Source organism: Periplaneta americana, chromosome 3 (genome assembly GCF_040183065.1).
Source record: "Periplaneta americana isolate PAMFEO1 chromosome 3, P.americana_PAMFEO1_priV1, whole genome shotgun sequence".
In the NCBI taxonomy this organism is placed as follows: Eukaryota; Metazoa; Arthropoda; class Insecta; order Blattodea; family Blattidae; genus Periplaneta; species Periplaneta americana.
Genome location: NC_091119.1, coordinates 36,408,712 through 36,435,553, shown reverse-complemented (window position 1 = coordinate 36,435,553; position 26,842 = coordinate 36,408,712). Strand labels below are relative to the sequence as shown.

The 26,842-nt window shown below is 34.4% G+C and overlaps 1 protein-coding gene and 1 non-coding gene across 14 annotated transcripts in view; both read right to left on the bottom strand.

Moving 5' to 3' along the window:
• The window catches only part of Hasp (Hig-anchoring scaffold protein), a 797,842-nt gene that overhangs the window by 318,465 nt on the left and 452,535 nt on the right, over positions 1 to 26,842 (bottom strand). The window lies entirely within an intron of this gene.
• Positions 22,913 to 22,985, bottom strand: TRNAC-GCA (transfer RNA cysteine (anticodon GCA)). Its single transcript has one exon. It is a non-coding gene; the product is annotated as a tRNA-Cys (tRNA).

The following is a 26,842-nucleotide window of genomic DNA, read 5'->3' as shown; positions in this document are numbered from 1 at the left end:
GAATTTTAGACTTTCCGCGGATTGGTTTTGTGCGGAAACCATGCAAGTACGCACGATCTCGCACGTTCTTTAAACACGTGCATCATAAACAACGCGTATCACATATGTGCAATCACTTTCGAGTGCCATCCAGCGGAAAAACTGGTTGCAATGGTGTGTGTTTTCAGAGCTGGGATACTCTACGTAGGAAACTAGGTTGAGAGGACTTGTCTTGTTTTTTTTTTTATTATTATTATTCGCAGTTGAATGAATGAAGGGAACAAATAAAAAAAAAAAACAGTCCAAACGCAAAAACCGTGGCTAGTCTGTGGTATTGTGAGGGCCCAGATGTGTGGACATACAAACGTAACAATATACAAGGATATTTCCACGAATGGAACAATGAAGATGTTTCCAATAAAAAAAAAACACTGCACAGAAACATTTGAACACGTAATGAGATTTCACACAATGTGTAGTACCAACATAATAAAATGAAATCCATAATCTCTTTCAGGTTGATTTAGAGCTAGCAGTGACCCAGCAGAAGTATGTGCCGTCAATACCAGATCAACACTGAATCACAACCCAGCGCGGACACGTGCTTCCCGCACCTCACGGGCTCACGCCCCGTCTGATTTATACTGAGAGTTAAGACCCGCTTGTCTGCTCCAGGCATGCCGTCGCCATGACAACCGCTCGCGTGGGAGCACCAGATTCGAGTTCCGGAGAGGCCAAGCGAGCAAAATAAAAAAAAAAACTACGATTCTGTATTTAAAACTTTGATATGAGAATTTATCTTTTGAAGAGATGGAAAAATTCAAATACCTGGGAGCAACAGTAACAAATATAAATGATACTTACTTACTTACTTACCTACAAATGGCTTTTAAGGAACCCGAAGGTTCATTGCCGCCCTCACATAAGCCCGCCAGCGGTCCCTATCCAGTCTCTATCATCATACCCCACCTCCCTCAAATCCATTTTAATATTATCCTCCCATCTACGTCTCGGCCTCCCTAAAGGTCTTTTTCCCTCCGGTCTCCCAACTAACACTCTATATGCATTTCTTGATTCGCCCATACGTGCTACATGCCCTGCCCATCTCAAACGTCTGGATTTAATGTTCCTAATTATGTCAGGTAAAGAATACAACGCGTGCAGTTCTGTGTTGTGTAACTTTCTCCATTCTCCTGTAACTTCATCCCGCTTAGCCCCAAACATTTTCCTAAGCACCTTATTCTCAAACACCCTTAACCTATGTTCTTCTCTCAGAGTGAGAGTCCAAGTTTCACAACCATACAGAACAACCGGTAATATAACTGTTTTATAAATTCTAACTTTCAGATTTTTGGACAGCAGACTGGATGATAAGAGCTTCTTAACTGAATAATAAATGATACTCGGGAGGAAATTAAACACAGAATAAATATGGGAAATGCCTGTTATTATTCGGTTGAGAATCTTTTATTATCCAGTCTGCTGTCAGAAAATCTGGAAGTTAGAATTTATAAAACAGTTATATAACCGGTTGTTCTGGATGGTTGTGAAATTTGGACTCTCACTTTGAGAGAGGAACATAGGTTAAGGGTGTTTGAGAATAAGGTTCTTAGGAGAATATTTGGACTAAGAGAGATGAAGTTACAGGAGAATGAAGAAAGTTACACAACACAAAACTCCACGCATTGTATTCTCCATCTGACATAATTAGGAACATTAAATCCAGATGTTTGAGATGGGAAGGGCATGTAGCACGTATGGGTGAATCCAGAAATCCATATAGTGTGTTAGTTGGGAGGCCGGAGGAAAAAATACCTTTGGGGAGCTCGAGACGTAGATGGGAAGAATATATTAAAATGGATTTGAGGAAGGTGGGATATGATGATAGAGACTGGATTAATCTTGCTCAGAATAGGGGCCAATGGCGGGCTTATATGAGGGCGGTAATGAACCTCCGGGTTCCTTAAAAGCCAGTAAGTAAGTAAGTTAGTAAGTAAGGTATGAGAATTTTAGGACTTCAATTTTATAGGCCATCGGGTGAGTAAAAATTATGGAACAATGTTTGTAACTTTATTTCTAATTTTTTGAAGAAACTATTTACACAAAAGTTGTAGGGTAACGAAGAAGGAATATTTTCAACAAGTTTTCAAATACTATGCTTTTCATATATGAAGAGTGTGGCAATGAGTCTGTTTTTTTTTTTAATAGCACCGTGTACTTATTTCTCCATTTTTGGATTCTTCAGGTTTCAGTAGGTACAAAATTATATATTTTGCTATTTATAAACTGGCCTATTCTTTTGTAAAAATTACATCTTTTGATGGCAATGTATGTGTACTGAATAAAGAAGAAATTTAATGCTTCAGTACATCAACTTGAGGAGGCTTTAGATTAAACAATTGCAGACAAAATCTAATAGAAACAAATGAAAAAAACTAATAAAAACAATCCAATAACAATATTAATATTATTTAACTTATAATTAAAAAAACACATTGTAGGATATGCACCATTGAAATTTAACTGCAATAATAATGCAATACATGGATTTTAAAGCAAGAAAACTCATTAAAACTAAAATTAGCATTGTTGTGTTGTATCACTTTTGAGTTCATTTCACAAAAGGTGCTAAAAATGACCTCCATTTACTGCCAAAACTGAGTAAATCTGTCTTTGAAATTGTTTAATTTTTAACCATTGATATGGTAACAATCTTTAAGTAGAGTCTTCGCCCAACAGTGCATATTACTGTGGAATCCCGGCCACCAAGTCACTCAGTTGAGTGCGCTCCTTGTGTAATGGCAGTTGACTTAATATACAGGGTGGTTCACGAGGAAATGTAAAAAATTTAGGATGTGAATTCTGAAGTCATTCTGAGTCAAAAAGTTCATATGAATATGGGTCCGTTTTCGAACGGTTAAGGAGATATGGCTCTTTGATTTCACAAAAACATCTGAGATTCCGTTGTACTAACTCGCATTTGGAGACAGATAAAGGACAAATTTAAAGTTCATATTCATGTATGCATACATACCTACGTAATATTCTAGACATCGGGGTCAATGTTTTCGCACATTTTCAAAGGTATCTCCTTCTGCTTTAATGCACTGTTGCGCTCGGGCGTGAATCGCGCTAATCGCGCCGGAGAGTTGCACGTGGCTGTTCTTTATACCGCATCCAAAATACGGTCGATTAGCGCCTCTCTTATTTCCCCCTTCCTTTTCTATACTAAGTCTTTCATTCACCCCATTGGCAGTAAATACTCTTCGATATGGTAACCTTCTGTTCGGAAAGCGCCATTCATATTCAGCGACGGCACGCAAGGAACTTCCATTGCACAAACCATAAGCATACACAATATTGGCATATTCTGTAGTCGAAAATTTATAAGGCATCTTGAAAAACACGACTTAACACTTCCGATAACAGTACCTGTATAACTACTGTACTGTGGTGTAGGTAGCTGACTGAACTGCTGTGAACTTAGTGATAGTGGTATTTGTGTTATGTGCTGGTTCTGTGTCATGACATCAGACAGGGCAGGCGATTGGACATTTGTAATGCCCCACCACTCTGTTTGTTTCTCTTATCTACATCGCTCACAATGCAGATTCCCATGTTACGTCATTTATTGCGATCGGTGACCTTGTTTCACGTTCTCACGTAAGCAGCATATGGTAAAGTCTGATTCACATTGGGGCGAGACGTTTTGCCAAAAAAATGCATGTAGCTCCGCCATCGTTCGAAAACGGACCTATGTCCATACGAACTTTTTCACTCAAAATGGCCTAAATTCTTTACCTTTCCTCGTGAATCACCCTGTATGTCAACCTACAGTATGTCGAACTTGGAGTCAGGCCACAAAGGGAAAAACACTAGAGGAGAGAGATTCGATCCGGTGCTGTGGGTTGAACTTCGGCGTAGCTCAGTTATTAGAGCACTTGGTACGTAGAACCAAGGACCCGGGTTCGATCCCCGGCGTCGGAGCGAATTTTTCTCCTCTAATAACCATTGTTACCATAACAGATATATTCTGTAGGACCAGAAATTAATATTTACGTAGAACGGGAGAAGAATTCGGGGCAGAAGAAAATACCAGATGACAGATGCATCTTTGTTGTTAAGTAGTACAGTCATGGAAAATAATAATTTTAAACTTCTTGGTATTACTGTGGACAGAACACTTACTTGGGCAGACCATGTTGATTCTGTTTGTAAAAAAATTGTCAAGAGTAATATTTCTTCTGCGAAATTTGAAAATGTATGTTCCGAAGAATTACATTAGAGTTGTCTATTTTTCTTATTTTCATAGTATACTTTCTTATGGACTACTTTTATGGGGTAATAGTTCTCATACTAATAAGGTATTTATGTTACAAAAAAAAAGCTATTAGAATTATAACTAATTCATCAATGAAGGCACACTGCAGACCGTTATTTGTAAATGAAAAAATTATGACTGTAACATCACTGTATATTTATCAAGCCCTAAATTTCGTCAAAGAAAATACACATATGTTGACAAATAGGGACGATGTATATATATATATATATATATATATATATATATATATACACACACACACACACACAACACCATAAACCGTGACCTTTTTGACATACCTAAGTGTAGGCTAACTAAAACAATGAATAATTATTTTATTCATCATCATCATCATCATCATCATCCTTCACGAATTAGGCCTCTGTAGACCTGTTTCGGCCCCATCTAGCAGTCTTCTTAAAGGTCTTCCTGGTTGACGATGTCCTCTAGGTTTATATTGCATCATAATTTTTGGGATTCTTGAATTTTCCATTCTTCTTACATGATCTAGCCAATTGAATTTGTATCTGCTGATTTTTTCTTCTACCGACTCTACTTCTAATTGTTCTAAAATTTCTTCATTCCTTTTTCGGTCTAAAAGAGTATATCCTGCTGTCCTCCTCAAAAACTTCATTTCCGTTTCTTTGATTCTGTTCATGTCTTTTTTCTTTAATGACCAAATCTCGCTTCCGTATAAAAGGGTGGGTAATGCTAATGTATTATATATTTTTATTCTTGTAGATTTTTGTACTAATTTAGCTTTTAATGCATTGTTTATTATTCCTAGAATTTGTATAAATTTGGTAATTTTCTTGTTCACATCTTTTTCATTTTGATAAGATATTTCACAACCCAGATAATTGAAATTTTGCACTTGTTCGAGGCATTGGTTATTGTGTATTATCTTACTTCTGACTGGGTCTTGTCCTAAAAATGCCATTACTTTTGATTTTTGTGCTGAAATTTCCATCCCAAAATCTTTTAATATTTTATTTAATGTATACAATCCTCTTTGTAAATTATCCTCTGAATTGGAAATTATGATAATTATTTTATTATGTCTTTAAAAATGGCAAATAAATTACCGAGATATCTTTTCAATCTGGAAAGGAAGTCTTTTAATAGACTTGTCTCTGGTTGGTTAATCAACAAACCATTTTATGAAATTAATGAGTTTTTTAATGTCAACGTTGTTGAGAGTTTTTGAACTAATTTTATTGTTTTGTTGTTTACTTTTTATTACCGACTTTGTCAATTGCACAATGTTGTGTGCTCTGACTGTATAACACTGAATATACTGAATATGAAGATGTGCGAATACAATAAGGAAACCGCGAAATAGGAAAGAGTGAAGAATGCTGGTTTGCAGTGAAAAACTTGCCCTTGGGCAGAACAGTTTGAATGAATGAATGAATGAATGATAATATGACATAGAAGGTGTATAGTCTACGGAAAACTAAAAGCAAAATAGCATCAAACAAGATATAGAACGCGCTAAAAAAATTTATAACGCAGCATCGAGCAACATTTCATGTATAGCTCTTTCAATATAAAAGGAAAGAGAAGGTTTTATTTATTAACATACGTAGAATCGTTCGAAACGAAACAATATTGCTGAATGTGTATACATAACAATGATATAAGTCTTGTGAACTCGCAGGGCTGCCAATAAAAGAGTGCGGTTGATCAGGAGGTGACATCTATTGGAATATATGTGACAAGACTGGGAGCGCCTTTGTGTGATCTACGTTTGCATCACCACCGTCGCCACCATGACTTTTAATATCGCGCGCACGCTGCTGCTACAGAATCGAGAATTGACATATCGATCCATCGAAGCGTATAGCAACTCTTTCCATTCTAAATCTCCGAATACACACACATATACACGCACACAAAATCACACTTTTCTTACCGCCGTCTCTTTTTTACATATTACATCCGAGTTTTTGCGATATAAAAACGTGTAGTTGCATGAAAAGCCATATACTTCAAGAACTGTGAAATTTATGCATATCGGATTTTATTCTGCCATACAGCGAGAGACAATAAATCGATTGATCGTATACAAGGACTTCTTTAAAATTCCTTTAGTCAGCATCATTGTTGCGTAACATACAATATATCAGAAGTGTAATTAGAATCCTGCGGTATTAAATCGGTGTATGAATTTGCAATGTGTGCAGACATAAATTCCAAAAGCATTGTTCAAAATAAGCTGGTGTTATTTATGCACCGAATGGCAAGTAATAAAATTAATCAACTCTACACCTATTATCACCGATACACACAACTGTTACCACCAACCCAGGTGTAACTAACAACTCTTTATATGGCGATTAAAAGGTAGACTAATAGTTGATCACATTAGAATATAATTTTAAAATGTATATGTTTTAACTTAATTTCCACTGTCGGACTCATCATAAAGTCCATTAAATTATCCCTTACATCACAGAAACGTTTAAAATCACAGTTTCTGCCATATAAATTACATAATAATTAGAAATTAACAGTTATGCAACATAAATTTAGAATAACATCTTTTAAATTAAATTAATGCCGTTACAATAGCAAATATTGTCATATTATTGCACCGTCATCAATTAGTAAAATATTCATGTACGGCAGAGAAAATCGTTTTTGTACATTAGTTAACACTTATCGCGTATTGAAAATAGTCTACACTGAACAAATATTATCGAATAAAAACTGTCCAAATAATTCGATTATTGAAAACTATCAAACTTCTCTTCTTTTTTAGGAACAATCGATATAATTATTCATTCGAAGTAAAAATCAGTAAAAAGATATAAGGAAGAACAAATGATAAAAATCGAATATTATTACATAATTTTACTATCGAGTAGTGCAGTTTTCAAATGATTTTGATGTCTTGCAGTACTGTCTTATCCTTCTGCATTTTTTGTCTATAGTAATCTCAGACCTCGAGTGACATTTATTAGGACCATTTCGTGAATAAAATAAAAATGTAAGTAATATATCCTTGATCTTGATAAAGCGTCATAAAATAACCTACTAAAAATATATCCCTAAAATTCGCTCACAAAATGTTAATAATTGTATATTTATGAATACTTAACCTATTCAGACATTGTGAAGTCGAAATAGATGAATAACGATTACTGCGATAAAGAAATTGAATGTTATTCAGTAATGCCAATTGAAAAAAAGCGAAATACAGGTTTAAAAATGTTAATTATGTGTACTGCCCTTTTCTCTTCTTATTATAACAGAAATACGATTTCATTATCCGCTGAAATCATAATTTAATTTAAACATTTTCTAGTACAATTACAAATAACCTGATTATTACATTAATTAAATGAACAATTGTTATGAAGTAGTGCCATTACCTTTAGATAGGCCTATAATGGACATGGAATTAGAAGATGAAGATGTAGATGTAGGATTTCGCACTTTATTTAGTACAATGGATTCATGTTCATCGATTTACATGGAAACAGTTGGCGACATTGACTAAACAAAAGAACGACCATGAGATAAATTGATAGTGATAAATCGAGATGCAGAAATTACCGCGATGTATGTCTGTGATTGGTTGGAATTCAAAATTTAATTACACTTATATTAATTCAACATTAGTAGAATCTAAATGTCTCACATCTGCTGGTCTAAAGCATAGCATAAATTTTGGCCCTCGGTTGTACAATGCTTTAACTAAATTACACCCAGAACTTCTAACATGTAACCCACTAACATATAACAAGAAAATTAGAAACGTGTTAATATCTTCAATTTGATTAAATAAATTTATAGCCTATGTGTATGAATTAATCAACCTATATTATATTTGTATTCTATAATTTTGAAATATATATTATTCCTACTTTTCACGTGCGATATTATTCTTCTCTAGTGTTAATATTATATTATATAATTCCATTGCCGCTGTAATTATATTTTAGTTCCTATTTTATTTTACTTATTTATTTATATTATTATTATTTTTTATTTTAATATTATATCTGAACTGCGACCGGGCACGAGCGCTGCTCATTCGGTCTCAAATTTTGTTAATACTACTGTATCTTCTTTTTATATTGCTTGTATTATTTTATTTGTATTTCTCTTTGTTTTGTTTTGTAATTATATTTCTTTATTCTGTATATTTTAATTTAAATAAACTTCATTGACCGAAAATGGAATGACCTCATATAAACGAAACAGTCTGTAGTAATGTCACGAGAGGTCTGAAATTTTCCGATAAATCCACGAGCGAAGCAAGTGGATTTATTTGGGAAATCTCAGAACTCGAGTGACATTTATTAGGACTATTTCGTGAATAAAATAAAAATATATAAATTTCCCTAAAAAATTGTTAATAATTGTATATTTACGAATACTTAACCTATTCAGACATTGTGAAGTTGAGACAGATTGAATATCGATTACTGAAATAAAGAAATTGGATATTATTTAGTAAATGCCAATTGCGAAAAGCGAAATACAGGTTTAACAATTTTAATTACATGTACTGAACTTTTCTCTTATTATTATAACATAAATAAGTTTTCATTATCTGCTGAAATCGTAGTATAATTTAAACATTTTATAATATAATTACAAATAACCTGATTAATACATTAATTAAATGAAGAATTGTTGAAAATACAGTTATCAAATCTGAATGAAGGAATGTAATTTTTTCAGATAGCCTACAATGGACAAGGAATTAGAAGATGAAGATGTGGAAGTAGAATTTCACACTTTATTTAGTACTTCATCGTTACATTACACACTACACCGAGAACTAAGAACTATGTAATATTGTGTCGAAACAGCTATATAGCAATGCTTATGTATTCACACTACAGCGAGACATATGTTGCTAAACAGTGAAGCCATCTCTGTATAGATGATTAAAACATGTATTTTATTACGCCATATGGAAGGCAGTTTGATCTAGAGTTGGGCAACACGATTCTTTTTCAGAAGTCGATTCCAACGATTCAATCACATATTACGAATCGATTCTAACGATTCGTTCACGATTCTTCTCAGGCTGCGATTCCAACTATTCTTTTGAATTGTCAACGAGTTCACGATTCTTCCCAGTCTGCGATTCCAACTATTCTTTTGAATCGTCGCAAGACACTTTCCTTTGCAATTTTTTTTTTTTTTAATTCGTCAACTTTTGGATACAGTATCGAAATCTTGGGTGATCTCCCGACTGTTCCTAATTACTTTTACTTATTGCTGAGAGATAGTTCATTTGTGATGCTGCACTCCCGTCATAAACTTTCCTTTGCAAACCACGCGTAGAACAAAAACGTTCTACATCTCTCTCATAGATGGCATAAGAGGCGAGACATTCGATTGTCTCTTTCTCATTGGCTGGAACCATTCAGTATGACCTCCATTAGTCACAAAATTACCCAAGATAATGTCTCTAAATTATAATTTATCAACTGAACCTTATTATGAAGTACATTTTTTTGCATTACATCTCTATTTAACTATGCAAATTTCAGGTTTGTGTTCATTATTTTCCATACTTAACAAATGCAGTACATATTTTGATTTCACTCTCGCTCGGGAGCATTCGACACGGTTCGGAAATGTCCGTTGACAGGTTACATCAAACAACGAATAGAATCGTGGGTTACGATACCATGCCGATTCCTTAATATTCTTTTGAATGACGATTCGTTACGATTCTTTTGAACGACGATTCGTTGCTACCACGAATAGATTCTTACGATTCTTTATTATTAGTCGTTCGAATGAACGATTCGTTCACGAATCGACCCAACTCTAGTTTGATCAAAGATCTTGTATATAATATACAAGGTCTTTGGGATTGAGTTGTGCTGATGTTATATATATTTGAACATCTGATTTTCTATTAATTGTTTAATTTCATTCACGTAATACAGATTTTATAGGCTACAATTAGGTTAGTTACCTGTGGACGTGGGACCATGTGTCAGCTGTGCCTTATTTACTCCGCGCTATAGAAAAGCATTTTCCATAGATCGACAAACGCATTCTCGCTGTAGTGTGTAACGGGACTGAAGCTGCATCTACACAGTTCAATTTTCCATGCGCGTTTGCATGCCGTCTGGGAAGAATATTGAAATGATCAATTTTACAACGTACGTTCAATTAAGATGCATGAAGTTTTTGTGTCTATATGGTGCACCGTTTCGAACATCGTCTTCACTGCATAAATATATTTATTAATATTAGCAATCAATCTTGCATTGAATGCTTAAAGTTGAAAGAACAGTTTAACCGTGTATATGTATCTTAATGCATTCATGCTCATCAATTTACGGAGAAACAGTTGGCGACACCAACTAAACAAAAGAACGACCATGCGATAAATTGATAGTGATAAATCGAGCTGCAGAAAGTATCGCGATGTATGTCTGTGATTGGGTGGAATTCAACATTTCATTACACTTCATTGGCCGAAAATGGAATGACGTTATATAAACGAAACAGTCTCTTTAAATTTTCGTCTACTTTTCTTCATGTCCATGCAACTTTCCTACATCCCTTATATGTACACTATTATTTTATGTCCACGTATTATAGTGATCGGGCTAAAGGTATCCATAAATAACAACGTATAATGCAAGAATTGTACTGTACATCATAATTTTGTAACTTAAAGCGCAATCGTTAGAAAATCTCTCCGACATTTTATTCTTTACACTTGTAAGGTCATTATTGCGTCACCTGCTACACAAGGCTCGCTGACTGTCCATTGTGACATTGAGTAATTTCTCCACCGGGACGAGCGGTGGCGTCTCGGTTAAGGTAAGCCGGAAAGTCGCGGATTCGATTCCCGATAGGTCATTGATTTTCTCCATTGATCTAATCCCTCTGTCGCACTATGTCCCAAGGTACACTCTGCCTCCAACAGAAATGAGTACCAAGGATATTGTACTAGGTGCAAAGGAGACCAGCACGTAGGTCTAACATCCCTACTGCTACTCAGTGCTACTTGTGACATGGGAGTCTCTAATATATAGGAAGCAACATCTCAATGGATCAAGAACTACGTAGTATGCAATATGTCTAAATGAAGAGCCTCGATAAGCCAGAACATTCATTCATTCATTCATTCATTCATTCATTCATTTTATTCCATAGCCCTTAAATGAGCAATGAACCTTTAAGATGTGGAACAAGTCAAAATTTTACAATATTACAATTACAATTTTTTACAGTTTTAAATTTAGTAATTTTCTACAATTTTTACAATTTTGTGCAATTTTTTACAATATTTTGGCGAGATGTAGTGAGATGAGGTGAGGTCCGAGGATTCGCCAAAATATTACCCGGCATTTGCCTCTTGGTTGGGGAAAACCTCGGAAAAACCCAACCAGGTAATCTAATCAAAGGGGTTGATGCCGAGGACTCGCCATAGACCATCCGGCTTCAGTCCTATGGCTGTGGAAAACCTCTGAAGAAACCAAAGACCAAAGGGGGATCCAACCCAAGCCCGAACGCAGCTCCGGATCAGCAGCCCAGCGAGTCTGCCGACTGAGCTACATCGATGGCTCTACTAAAAGTATACAATACATAGCCAATCAACTTCCTTTCTTTAAATATATCTAAATCAACTTTAGTTCCTTTTTCGTTAACAGCTGCCAGTGTTCAAAATTTAAAATTTAGCGATAAATATAGACTAATAATACACAGTGAAAATTGTTTAGATCCCAAAAGTTGTAAATGTCCACCTTTGAAAGAAGCCACGTATGTCAAATATCTGGGTATCATTATTGATCAGAATTTAAAATGGCCTCATCACATTACTTATCTTTGTAAGAGGCTTCGTAAAACAATTTATAAATTCGTTAATCTTCGCTGCTACTTACCTATTAGAGTTTTACGAAATGTTTATTTGGCCATTATTCAGTCTATCATTCAATATGGTATAATTGTTTGGGGTGGAAGTACAAAAATTAATCTAGGTCCGTTAAATTTACTACAAAAACGAATAATTAAAATTTGTTTGAAGAAACGTTTCGATTATCCAACTAAATTAATTTATTCTGAATTTAATGTATTTAATATTGAACAAATTTATAAGTATACGCTGTTAAAATTTTATCATAAAAATCGTAATAAGTTTGTATTACAGACACACAATTATGACACAAGACGAAATATTAATTCAACATTAGTAGAACCTAAATGTCTCACATCTGCTGGTCTAAAGCATAGCATAAATTTTGGCCCTCGGCTGTACAATGCTTCAACTAAATTACACCCAGAACTTCTAACATGTAACCCACTAACATATAACAAGAAAATTAGAAACGTGTTAATATCTTCAATTTGATTAAATAAATTTATAGCCTATGTGTATGAATTAATCAACCTATATTATATTTGTATTCTATAATTTTGAAATATATATTAATCCTACTTTTCACGTGCGATATTATTCTTCTCTAGTGTTAATATTATATTATATACTTAATTCCATTGCCGCTGTAATTATATTTTAGTTTCTATTTTATTTTACTTATTTATTTATATTATTATTATTATTATTTTTTATTTTAATATTATATCTGAACTGCGACCGAGCACGAGCGCTGCTCATTCGGTCTCAAATTTTGTTAATACTACTGTATCTTCTTTTTATATTGCTTGTATTATTTTATTTGTATTTCTCTTTGTTTGTTTTTGTAATTATATTTCTTTATTCTGTATATTTGAATTTAAATAAATAAATAAATAAATAAATAAATAAATCAGATTATTAAATTTACAAACGCAAACGATCATTCATCAGTTGAGCTATATGTATAATACAAAACAAGTATGTTAATTAAATTTAAGGCATAAACAATTCAACCAGTTGTGATATAGGCCTACAGAAATTGATAATACATATCATGCAAACTACTTCAAATTACAAATACAAACAATTTATCAATAGAATCAAATCAAACAATCAATCAAGCTATACAAGAAATGAAAAAAATGAGGAAGAGATTAAGTGGAAGACGTTAAAGAAAAGGGATAAGTGAAAGGGAGGAAAAGTAAATAAAAGTGTATAAAATATTCTGAAACAGTAAAACATGAATAAAAATGTAGGATTGTACATGGGGAAAAATAATAATGCAAGACAAAAAGAAATAAATGATAGGAAAAAGAAGTAAAATGAGGACAAAGGGAAAAAAACAACGGAGTAAGAGAGAAATTTGATGAAGTAGGAGAGGAATTTTTTGTTAGTTATTTAACGACGCTTTATCAACTACTAGGTTATTTAGTGTCGATAGAATTGGTGATAGCGAGATGGAATTTGGCGAGATGAGGCCGACTGTGGTAAGCGAGTGGCTAAGAGAGGAAATCAGAAGTTACATAAGGAAAAATAAATTATGAAAAAGGCAAAAATAAGGGAAAGAGAGAAGCAAATGTTAAAGAAACATGAGGAAAGAAATTGAGCTGGAATTAAAGAAAGTAGAGGAAGTAAAAAAAGAAGTAATTAGGAATAAACAAATAAGTAGGGATGAAGAAGGAGAAGAAGAAGAAGAAGAAGAATTATAAGGTACATTTAAGGTATGTATTAAGGTTTTAAATGGCGTTTTTTTGACTAAAATTTTCTTTGTAATAATGTTAGCTGCAAAATCCTACTACAGAGCATTGTACGCATAAACAGCAATAACTCAGTGAAAGAAATTTCAAAATTGAGTAATTTTTAGAAAATATATGGCATTTTGAAGAAATAGAATAATTTTTAATTATTATTTTTTTAAGGAATCAAAAAGTGAAATTGAAGTTTCTGATATATGGTTATGTTAGTCTACTTTCATATGTTGTCTGATAAATATCTTAAAAAGGAAGCAAAAACAGAGAAGAAAGAAGCTGCAAAAGAGAAGAAAAGTCCAACAGAAAAAAGGAAATAGGCCTATACAAAATAAGCCTGCTCCAGCCTAGCTCAGACGGTAGCAATTTGGACTCAAGATCTCAGGCGCAAGAGTGGGTTCAAACACAGCTTGAGGTAATTACACTAAACAACAAGAATTTTGCTCCGACTTAAAACAATGCGTCCCTTATGGTTTGATGTGCGCTAAATCCGAAAATGCATCTCTTTTCTTCGTATCACGTAAGATTTTTAAGATATAGCCTACTATGATATCACTTTTCGATAAGCGCTCCCCCATGAAACAACTGGCGCGGGTTGGAGTATAAACCAAAACAAATGCTAATGCATTTTATGAGTTTATGACTTATTTCCGATGTCTTATGGTTGTTGGCATGTTATTTTGTAGTTAAAATAAATAAACTGATATTGGTCCCTTCTATTAAGTAAATATAACAGTTCAATGTGAGGTCTATCCAATGAACAAACAAGGGTATGGTTTTCAATATTTAAAAGAAAAGTTTACCAGATTGATTGAAGGCAAATTAAAATAGAGCATTTTCATCGGTCCACAAATTCAGAAAGTTATGACTGATTCTTTGTTTGAGGAAAAACTTTCCGTTACAGAAAGAATAACAGGCCAAGCTTTCAAAGACTTTTGCTCGAATTTCCTTGGAAATTCTAGGACAGAGAACTACATAAAACTTGTTGTGGAAACCATGTTGATTGCATATGACAAAATGGAGTGTCATATGTCTCTCAAAATACACTTTTTACACTCTCATTTGGATTTATTTTCTCCTAACTTTGAAGCGGTAAGCGACGAGCATGATGAAAGATTTCATCAATAAATATCTGAACTGGAAAGTGATAATAAAGAAAGATCATCATCCAGTATGCTTGCAGACTATTGTTGGTTCTTTGTAAAATACAGTCCCGGGTCCAGTTATAAACAGAAGTCATTCAGAAAATTATTTTAAATGTAAGTTCAAATTCTGAGATTTTTCTCATTATACGCATGAAATATTTTTATTGTTGTTGTGTTTTAAACTATGTAACATCATTTTTGTATCCAGTATACATTTTTCAAGTATTACGAGGAATTTTGAATCCTTAATGTATTGTAATTTTATCAGTAGTAGTGAAAAATTAAAAAAAGTTTAGTCACAAAATATTCAATTCATTTTCCCCGGAAAATGGTACGTGATGGAGAAATTTGGATTTTAAATTCAGATTTAGGGCACACATATTAGTAATATTCACCTATTTTTATTTCGGAGCAAGACAAAAAGTAAAAATTTGTTGTTCAGTGTTATCGACTTCTATTTTTCAGAGATTTTCTCCAACTATAAGACTGAAGTTAGGTAATCGCATGACGAATCTTTGAACTCCTCTCGCCAAACAAACTTCTCGCTATCAGCAATTTCACCGACACGCTCGGTAAGCTTTCAGGCTGCTGTTCGTTCGGAATAGAGGAAAAAAAAAATAAGTAAATAAAAAGAACAAAGGGAAATTAAATAGTTATGAAGAGGGTGATCAAAGAGGAAGTAAAGGGAAAAATGTGAGGGAATAGAAAAAGAACTAAATTAAAAGAAAAAATAAGTGAAAATGGTGAATAAGGAAGCAAAAGAAAGTAAAAGTCAGAAGACAAATGGATAAATAAAGAAGTAAAGCATATGTAAGACGGCAAAGAAAGAGATGCGTGGTAGTGAAAGAAGAATAACAAGAGTGCAGGGACTCGCTAGTTTGGACATCCCTTGTTCATACACGCATTCCTGGAGAGCTATGCAACTAATGCATTTGATCCCACTAATGAATCACTTGTAACTACATCTCGACGTGAGGCAGGCTTCGTTTCATATCAAACACTGAATCGCACTTTAAACTACTCAACAAGAACCTGATTATATCAGAACGCCTTCCAAACAGAAGAGATTATTTTTTTATATATTTCTATGTCGTCGTCAACACTAAATCAAGAATTGGACCTATATCTCACTGGACTGTCATTGGAAACAAAGGTTTTTTTCGTCGCTTGTAACATCTTTGTTTGTAATTTATTATGAGGCATTTTATTTCTGTTATTTATTTCATCAATTCTTTACATTTGTCACCTTCTAACCAAGTATGTATATTTAGCAAGTAAGTCAGTCAATCAACCAGTCATTCAAATAATACCCAGCCAGTTTTTCAATTAGCAACTCGAATTGACATTCAACCAGTCATTTGAACAGTTATTGAGTTGGACAGTTAGCTAGTCTGCTACACAGTAAGGTAAGTGCGCCAAATAAGACCATGTAGATCAATAAGGCCAATTATTGTTTTACGAAGAACTGTCAAATATTGGTGATAAAGGGCAGCATCTTCCTCATCCGCAGGCTCTGCTAAATGTTAAGGCATATAGAACACTCGCTTGTTAGCAGTTGTAGTGAATGCATAGAGAAAGAAAACTGTGCGGCCGAACCTGATTGTGTTGATACTACCACGCGGGAAGTGCGTTTTTGTTTAAAATTCCTTATATATTTTATGAAAATGTAGTGTGGTGTATATCGTTTCAGTATATTTCATCTACAGTAGAACTTGGTTATAACGACATCCAAGGGACCTTAAAAATTATGTTGTTATAAACGAGTGTCGTAGTAACCGAGATTCACATTATCAATCTAGTGAGGTGGAAAATGAAAAATAACAAACTTAATTAGACTTATTTTAGATTTATGTATTGACGTTTAAGCTTACAATGAACATAATAAAATACACGTAGGCCTACAATTTTAAATACAGTATTCTGTATTAAAACAGTTTGTTCAGTACTCACCAAACTACTTTACTTAGAAGTGAAGTAATCAATCATTTTACTCTGTTGTCTTCTACTTGTCCAATACACACTTTCTAGGGCTAAATTACGTTCTATGTTCATAATTTCAGTTGCAATTTCACTGCTCCCTTCCCTAGCTTCATAGAACACGTTCATAATTCTAATGACTTCTAAAGCGTCACTCACTTCTTTTAGTGGCCATACTGCGTTAAAATGCGTGCACTTAGTGAAAACTTCCTTTCGAAACTGATCTAATACCGCATGAATTCGGGCAGGTTACAATGGGGTGGGGAATCCGCCTGCATTCCAGAGGTCTATGACAGAAGGAGACTGTAAAGAATTTGTCAGGGTCAGATTTCAACAAAATATTTCTTAAAATACTTTGGTTCTTAGAAAATCTTATTCCAAACTGAGGTTGAAAATGACGTTATATGCGAGGTAGACTCATATGCGTTTGTCGTATTAAGCAAGGTAGAAAAGCAAATGTTTTATGGGGAATTAGTTGGGACCACAGAATATTTGACGTTATAGGCGAGGTGTCGCACAAAACGAGGTCGCTATAACCAAGTTATACTGTATTTCCAAAGTCTCAAAGTATTTTTATAATATAATTAAATTAAGATTATTTAGGTAACAAAAAAACAGAGCGTATGTAGCCCTTTAATGCCAAGTGATGACCTTATTAGAACCACGCGATTCATTGAATTCTTTGCATTAATTATTTATATTTATTATTTTTTGTTTATTTATTTACTTAATCATTTATTTAATTATTAATTCATTCATTCATTTCATTTATTTAAGCTGATATTGTTTTATTTGAATCGGGGATTGCAGAAAAAACACATGTCATGAAAACTAAATTTTTCAGTAGACACAAAAAACGGTATTACTGGTGGTAGACCACATCATTGGTTATAGCCTAGATCATATATGTAACAGATAACTCCTCACTACGTTAAAATCGGCAGCACTTTGAAGAGAACAACCGCCAGGATCGCCACCCTTCCGCCGTAAACGAACACGAGATGGCAGCATAGTCGCTAATGCAATTCAAATGGGTATTATGACGTGACTCCTTATGTAACAACTAGATGTAAGCGTAGTAAACCTGACAAAAGTTGTTAACCTCAAAGCCTATAACCCCGACATATCTGTTACATATATGATCTAGGGTTATAGTACTGGCTTCTTCAGACAGAAGCCTAAGATATGTGTTGCTTTATACCAAATTTATTGGAATCTAATGAATAGTTAACGAAATAAATCTATATTAGTTTGACATGTGCAAGGAATCAAAATTGTAGTATAATAATTTCAGTTCAGCTAAAGTTTATTTGTCATATTAGGAATATAATATATGCATAGGCCTACTGTGTATTTAATACATAAGTTGAACATATACTGTAAAATATGAACTTATTTTTCCACAATAGGCCACTGAAGAATATTATTGTAAAATTCTTGATATTCATATGGTATGTAACGCATTAGTTTGCGTATATCGTCAAGCTTCTCTCTTTGAATTGGCACGATTTTGTCTGGATATGCCAATGAAGAAGGTAAATATGGCATTCTCCTTTGTACTTACAAGCAAACATTCTCATGGGGGCAGACAAAAAGTTTACAGAAAGAGAACAAAATTTCATGGAAAGTTTTATTGGAACAGATATAGCAATTGTTGAGTTATTTTTCAACGTACTCACCACCAGAATTGAGACATTTGTCATTCAGTGGGATCAATTTTTGTATCCTTGTGTCGTAGATATCTGCGTCTGGAATCGGAACCCATGTGTCGGCACACGTCTTTGACATGAGTTGTTTTTGCGCGCTTCCAGGATTTCACAGGTCTCCAAATGTGAGACGGCTATACTGACATATGTGGTTTATGCATGGGATGATAGCCCTATATCAACAGTTCATGAAACTCGAATAAACTCACTTCGCCACAAATAGTGACATGTGCTGTTTCTACAATCCCTGATTCATTTATAACGACGATGTAATCAGAGATATGATTTTGTGTGAAACTTGTCGCAGATATGTCAATAACAGACCGAAACATGTTAACCAGGTACGATAGAATTAACACAAGAAAGACATATAATATATATTCCAAAGTGATACAGTGTTAAAAGTTGTGTAATCAAGATGTATGGAAAATATTGAATAAGCAGATAGTTGGCTAGTCATTCAGATCGTTAGCGAGTCAGAATGTCTGCCAGTCAATCAATCAATCAATCAATAAAAATTCGATCAATAAATCAGTTTCCTAGTCATTCAGACAACTAAGTAATGCCTCTGACAGCTAAGAAGATAGCTAGTCACTGAAACAATTAAATACCAATTCATACTGTTAGCTATTTATTCAAACATTTAGGTACTAGTTCGTACTGTCAGCTAGTCATTCAAACAATTAGGTACCAATTCATACTGTTAGCTAGTCATTCAAACAATTAGGTACCAATTCACACTGTTAGCTAGTCATTCGATCAAGTAAGTACCAATTCATACTGTTAGCTATCCAATCGATCAAGTAAGTACCAATTCATACTGTTAGCTAGTCATTCGATCAAGTAAGTACCAATTCATACTGTTAGTCTTTCGATCACGTAAGTACCAATTCATACTGTGTACCAATTCATACTGTTAGCCAGTCATTCAAACAATTAGGTACCAATTCATACTGTTAGCTAGTCATTCGATCAAGTAAGTACCAATTCATACTGTTAGCTAGCCTTTCGATCAAGTAAGTACCAATTCATACTGTGTACCAATTCATACTGTTATCCAGTCATTCAAACAATTAGGTACCGATTCATACTGTTAGCTAGTCATTCGATCAATTAAGTACCAATTCATACTGTTAGCTAGTCTTTCGATCAAGTAAGTACCATTTCATACTGTGTACTAATTCATACTGTTAGCCAGTCATTCAAACAATTAGGTACCAATTCATACTGTTAGCTAGTCATTCGATCAAGTAAGTACCAATTCATACTGTTAGCTAGTCTTTCGATCAAGTAAGTACCAATTCATACTGTGTACCAATTCATACTGTTAGCCAGTCACTCAAACAATTAGGTACTGATTCATACTGTTAGCCAGTCACTCAAGCAATTAGGTACCGATTCATACTGTTAGCCAGTCACTCAAGCAATTAGGTACCGATTCATAATGTTAGCCAGTCACTCAAGCAATTAGGTACCGATTCATACTGTTAGCCAGTCACTCAAGCAATTAGGTACCGATTCATACTGTTAGCCAGTCACTCAAGCAATTAGGTACCGATTCATACTGTTAGCCAGTCACTCAAGCAATTAGGTACCGATTCATACTGTTAGCCAGTCATTCAAGCAATTAGGTACCGATTCATACTGTTAGCCAGTCATTCAAACAATTAGGTACCAATTCATACTGTTAGCCAGTTATTCAAGCAATTGGGTACAAATTCATACTGTTAGTCATTCAAACAGTTAATTAGTCATTAGGATAGTTACCTAGTCATTCAGACAGACAGCTCGTCAGTCAGAGAGCTATCTAGTGAGTCCTTCAAATAGTCAGTCATTCTGCCACCCAGTCAATTAGTCAGTCAGCTAGACAATCGGTAGCAGTAAGTGAGCTGATCGGTGTATAGCGAAATATATCGTAATGTTATTAGGAGTTGTGGTCGCAGGGAAGAAGCCTTTTGATTTATAGTAAAGATTCCTGACTCAATTTTATTCTGAACTTGAATATTCAAATTAGGCGAATTCCTCTCTCTCTCTCTCTCTCTCTCTCTCTCTCTCTCTCTCTCTCTCTCTCTCTGTTGCAGCGCTGCTTTATCAGAGGTCGTTGTTTTGTAACTCGCTGTTGCGCAGAAAAGCGATATAGTGGCAGCGGATATATGAAAGCAATACCGGCTCTTTCTCTCAGCGGGGAGGTGACGCAAAAAACTCGATATTCATAGCAAGTGAAATCTTTTTTCTATGGGCGACAGACGAGCTTTTTGGGGACAAAGTAAAAGTCTGCTCTCTCGCTCTCTCTCTCTGCTTGCCACATTTAGGAGCTTATGTACTTCCCCTACCAAAAAATATAAAACCCCACTTGATCCAAGCGCGCGGACCTCACTCAGCTGGGTGATGGTCGATAGATGCTTTTGACTACTCACATTTTACTTCCACGAAAATAAAACGAGTGGGTAGAAATACCTAAAGCAAATATTACTCTAATTCAATATTATACACAATATTGTTTATTTGACGTCGGGAAATAGTACTACCAACGACCTTACGACAAAAAGAAATCAGTGTCGCAAAAATGACACATACTTTCTCACACGCGTTTCGCAAAATTCAGTTCCTCATCATGGTCTCAATGATATTACTGATTGCTGTATTTTTCTTAAACTATCAGCTTCTTTTATCATGATGTCAGCTCGACGATATATGCACATACTGTCACCGGCTGATCCATCGGCCGCGATTTTTACCTGCTCGTAATTCCTATTTTATTCATGTGATGTCAGCACGAGTCATATCAATCAAGACTGTCTTCATTACTGAGTATTAAGACGGTCATGAACTTATGAAAGGAAGTCTCTTCTTCCGAAATAGATCGATATTAGCACTATCGATCAATTATGTTGTTTATATCGATTTTTCCAGTGTGTGTCATATGTAACAAGTTTAAAGAGAGAGTTCATTGTTTTTCTAAAATTTATGCAATTGCCGAATTATTCGTCGAAACACTAACAAAATATGTAATATTGATCATAAATGAGTACTCTTTGATGTGTGCCCTTGTTGTACGGATTTTCAAGACTCGGGTTTAGCATGTGTAAACTAAAGACGTATTTGAAATTTAATTTTATCTATGCTCCAACAAGAAAAAATTTCACACTTTTATGTTCAGAATAGTGGTGAGTACAATTTTTTTAAAAGAACACCTCCCTTTTTAGAAAATTGTGCATGGCATTTGTAGCACATTCTATACAGAGTGTCACAAAAAGATGGAACAAATTTTCGTGGGGTTGTATGGGAGGACATTTTAAGAAGTACTTTACTGAGGCTTCTGTTGAGTATACATTTTTGTTGGTTGATATTAAGTGAAAATATGATGACAAATTAATTAAATTTTATATCACTCGAAGCTTTTGGCACTAAGTCATTGTAAACTTGATACCCTTTTACCCCTGCATGTTATCAGAGCACAGGTAAATGTGAAATCACTTAGAAAGAGCTATGTTAGGTCGAGCATACAATAATGTTTTGTATCAGTATGCAGTATTAATTAAATTAAGGGGTTAGGTACACCTTACAGCAGTAAAATTTTTGGAAATATTCAACATTTTTTTTTCTTTCATTACTGTATCTTGTACAATAATGAAAATTAGTATGTGTAAAACATTGTCCTTCTGCTATATGGAAACAATATTTTTACGATTAAAAAATGATTATTTTTTTCAAAATTCAGTTCACTGTGCAGTGATGAAGCGTTTCCCACATAACTCAAAAACTATCCAACATTCTGTGATGAAATTTTTTGTAGGTATGTATTTATGCATGTCATATCTAGAATATGATGCAAGATGGCTTCTCTACCTTTGATAGATGGTCTGATAAAAATAAATTCATTAAAAATGGCCAAATATCAGTATTTCCTTCTAACACAAAATAAAAAAAAATAATATTTATTAAGGAATGCAGTTGAAAGAGCATGATATTGTAAACATGAGTTTCAGCAATAAAATAAAAGAGAGAGAACATGAAAAAGTTAACTAGTGTATGAGTTATGAGGGAAACGCTTCATCATTGCACAGTAAACTGCCATCATTTTGAATTTCGAAAAAATAAATATAAATATTATAGATGTATTAATTTGTTCTACAGAATAATATCTGTAATACTGACAATTAATATTTGAGGAGAAAAATTCGCTCCGGCGCCGGGGATCGAACCCGGGTCCTTGGTTCTGCGTACCAAGCGCTCTGACCACTGAGCTACGCCGAATTCAATCCACCGGACCGAATCCTCCTCCTTCAATGTTTCCCTTTGTGGCCTGACTCCAAGTTAGGCATATATGTTGACGTATATGTCCAATATCAACTGCCATTATACTAGGAGCGCACTCAGCTGAGTTACTTGTATGGCCGAGATTCCGCAGTTACGTGCACAGTAATCTGTACAAATATATGCACTGCAGCTATGAGAATATTATAGATGTATTAATTTGTTCTACAGAATAATATCTGTAATACTGACAATACTGTGGATCGAATTCGGCGTAGCTAAGTGGTCAGAGCGCTTGGTACGTAGAACCAAGGACCCGGATTCGATCCCCGGCGCCGGAGCGAATTTTTCTCCTCAAATATTAATTGTAAATATAGATAGTTTTTAAATTGTAAAAATATTTTTTTTTCATATAGCAGAAGGACAATGTTTTACACATACCACTTTTCATTATTGTACAAGATACAGTAATGGAGGGAAAAAATGTTCAATATTTCCAAAAATTGTACTGTTGTAAGCTATACCTAACCCCTTAAATAATTATATGTCACGATGGAGTACAGTATGTTAAATTAAATTATTAGGAAGTTACAAACAAGTATCTGTGAAAATAAAGCAATTGGTAAGGAACATATCTTTTCCAAGAAGTTGTTAGAGGGAGGGAGGGAGGGAGGGAGAGGGAGAGGGAGAGGGAGAGGAAGAGAGAGAGAGAGACAGACAGACAGACAGACATATAGATAGACATACAGACAGACAGAGGGAAAAAATGAAAAACTGACTTCATAGCAACGGCTGCATCGGTACTTGTTTTTGCACTTTTTATACGAAAGTACCACAACTGAAACTTTCAGCAAGCAGCCTCATGTTTGATTACACTACTCATTATTTCAAGTTTAATACTTTCAAGGCCAAAAGGAGGCTTCAGAGAATATACATTCCCAATCTCAATTTGCTCAAATGCCTTTCCCTACAATCCCACAAAGTTTATACAAACATTTTTGTGAGACACTGTATAAATCTGACTGACACTAAAAATGTTTAAAGGACATGGGAAAACGGATAATTTATTTTGTATCAAAATGTCCAGATAAATTTATTTTCTGTAATATCACTGAAAAAATCTTTCTAATCCCAAATAAAGATACGTGACTTAATATGTATGTATGTATGTATGTATGTATGTATGTATGTATGTATGTATGTATTTATTTATTTATTTATTTACACTGCAATGGGTATATACCCGGTGGCAGTGGTAACTAATTACACTCAATAATGACAATAATAAACTTATTAATTTAAATACAATTAATAATGATACTAATAATTAATACTAACAATAATTAATAATAATAATAATAATAATAATAATAATAATAATAATAATAACAGGGAATATACTAAATTAAATGAAACGATCACTTAAAATAACATTTGAAATATTCTAATTTGTATCTTAAAACTAAGATCGAACTAAAACCCACGAGTATGATATGTTCATATCTGCACAAGTACCTTTCAACATTACACTCATTTCGCTGTCAACTCACTCACTGCACTGGAACTACGACACATTTCACTGATTCTATCCTGATTTCACTAACACTTCAAAAACATTTCACTGTTCAAATACTTTGCACTGCCATACAAACTGTAAAGCTTCACTGACAGGAACACGTTTCACTTACACAGCACATGAATAATTTCGAGGGAAAAATTGTTCCGGGGCCGGGCATCGAACCCGGGACCTTCGGTTTAACGTACCAACGCTCTACCAACTGGGCTACCCGGGAACTCTACCAGACACCGATCCAATTTTTCCCTCTATATCCACAGATCTCAAAATGGGCTGACAACCGTCAAGCAACCAACATTGAGTGCACACTAACTCCGTGTGACTTAAATTGTGGCTTTCTGTTAACGAACAGTGACGTCACACGGAGTTAGTGTGCACTCAATGTTGGTTGCTTGACGGTTGTCAGCCCACTTTGAGGTCTGTGGATATAAAGTGGAAAAATTGGATCGGTGTCTAGTAGAGTTCCCGGGTAGCTCAGTTGGTAGAGCGTCGGTACGTTAAAGCAAAGGTCCCGGGTTCGATGCTAGGCCCCGGAACAATTTTTCCCTCGAAATTATTCAAATCAACTTTACAGGGAGTTATACCTAAAAGCTTGATTTGCGTGACTTAATATGTTTATAATGTTTTCCTACATGTTCAATATTTTATAATATGCACAAATGTTCTCTCACTGTATATCACCTGTGTTCAATTTACAATTTATTGTGTTCTCCACCTGAAGATGACTTTCTAAATAAGTCGAAAATATTTGTGAAAATATAACTTTGTAATGTAATAAAACAGAAAATTAATTCTGTATGAATATAGATCGATAAGTTGTAGACAGAAACTACACAACTACCAAGGAATAGTAATATGATTCTCAACATAATGAAGAAACTGAATTGTTCCGAAGACTGTAATAGCAAAACATTTATTGCCTTCGCAATATTAATATCTTTTTCATTTTGAAAGAAGTATGAAAATAATAATATTCTTTTTTTAGAAATCCCTTTGTTTTATATCAACCATTGGATGAAAATATTATTTCCATGAACCTATACAGAACAAACAAACTTCATCAAATTCCTGTCTGCTGATCCACAGCCAAAACCAGACACCTCTTTGCTAATCTTACAGCAGGTCGAATGCCGAACAATATGGTGAGGGTGTAACAGTTGAATAAGCTAAGGTTAAAATGAGATCGTGGTAAAATAGGTGTCTGTCGAGGACACGTACATGAAATTAGTTTTCAAGAAGAAGCGAATAGATGGTTGCGATGGTAACCACTTAAGCGTGAAACAAAAACGAGTAGAATTAGCGCCAGCTGAGGACAAAAAGTTGCAGCAGCGACTGTACGCTCAGTGCGTCTATCTAATCAAGAGCCAGTGTATTGCAACGGGAGGAAAAAGAGGGACGAGGACCAATGAGCCCTTTTCTCCCGGGGTATAAAAATACGATTCTGTGTCAAAAGAAAACAAGTGCGATGTATATGTTTGCCCTTCTTTACATCCGAATACCTTCATTTGGGAACAAATTGTGTCAGAGCCGAGATGGTTTAGATTCTGTCATTCCTGGCCTCTATGAGAAAAGAAAATTATAAATTATGTAGAATGAGGCCACTCTGAATTGATATCTGATGGAAGAAGTCAGCGTTGCCAAATCTTGCAAATAGTAATAATCTTGGTCTGTTATAACGAGAGTTGCAAATGTCTTTTGTGCGAGAACGTGCGTATTTGCTTGGTTTCCGCACAAAACCAATCCGCGGAAAGTCTGAAATTCCACATTCAGTATTCCCAATCTAACACACATAACAATTTCCCTCTTCTTACCGCTTAAGTGACATATTGATTTTAATGTTTTAGGTTTTAACATATTATTTTTAGAGACGTTCAATATAGCAATAATTATAAATTGGAAACATACCACTGCAATTTCACCTAAATTGCACTGTTAATTATTGTTTTTAAATATTTACAAAAATTAAGTAAACTCTACAATTCCACTAAAGTTACTGCATTCGTGGTGCAAGTAACATTAAGGAAGCCGTGAAAAAATCAACAAGATTCCATAGACTGGGGGGGAAAAAATACAGACGTATATCACGGCCTGCTGGAGTATAGTAAACACAGAAAACATTTTAAAGCAACAATGTTGAAGATAGATATTTTTGTTTTGCAAACTTGCCGTCATTGAACAGAAACCAAGATGGAGATTTCATTGCAACTAATTAGAAATTCCTCTTTCAGGTATGTAATAAACGATCTTTGCACAAAATAATGTACGATACACGAGCGGTATG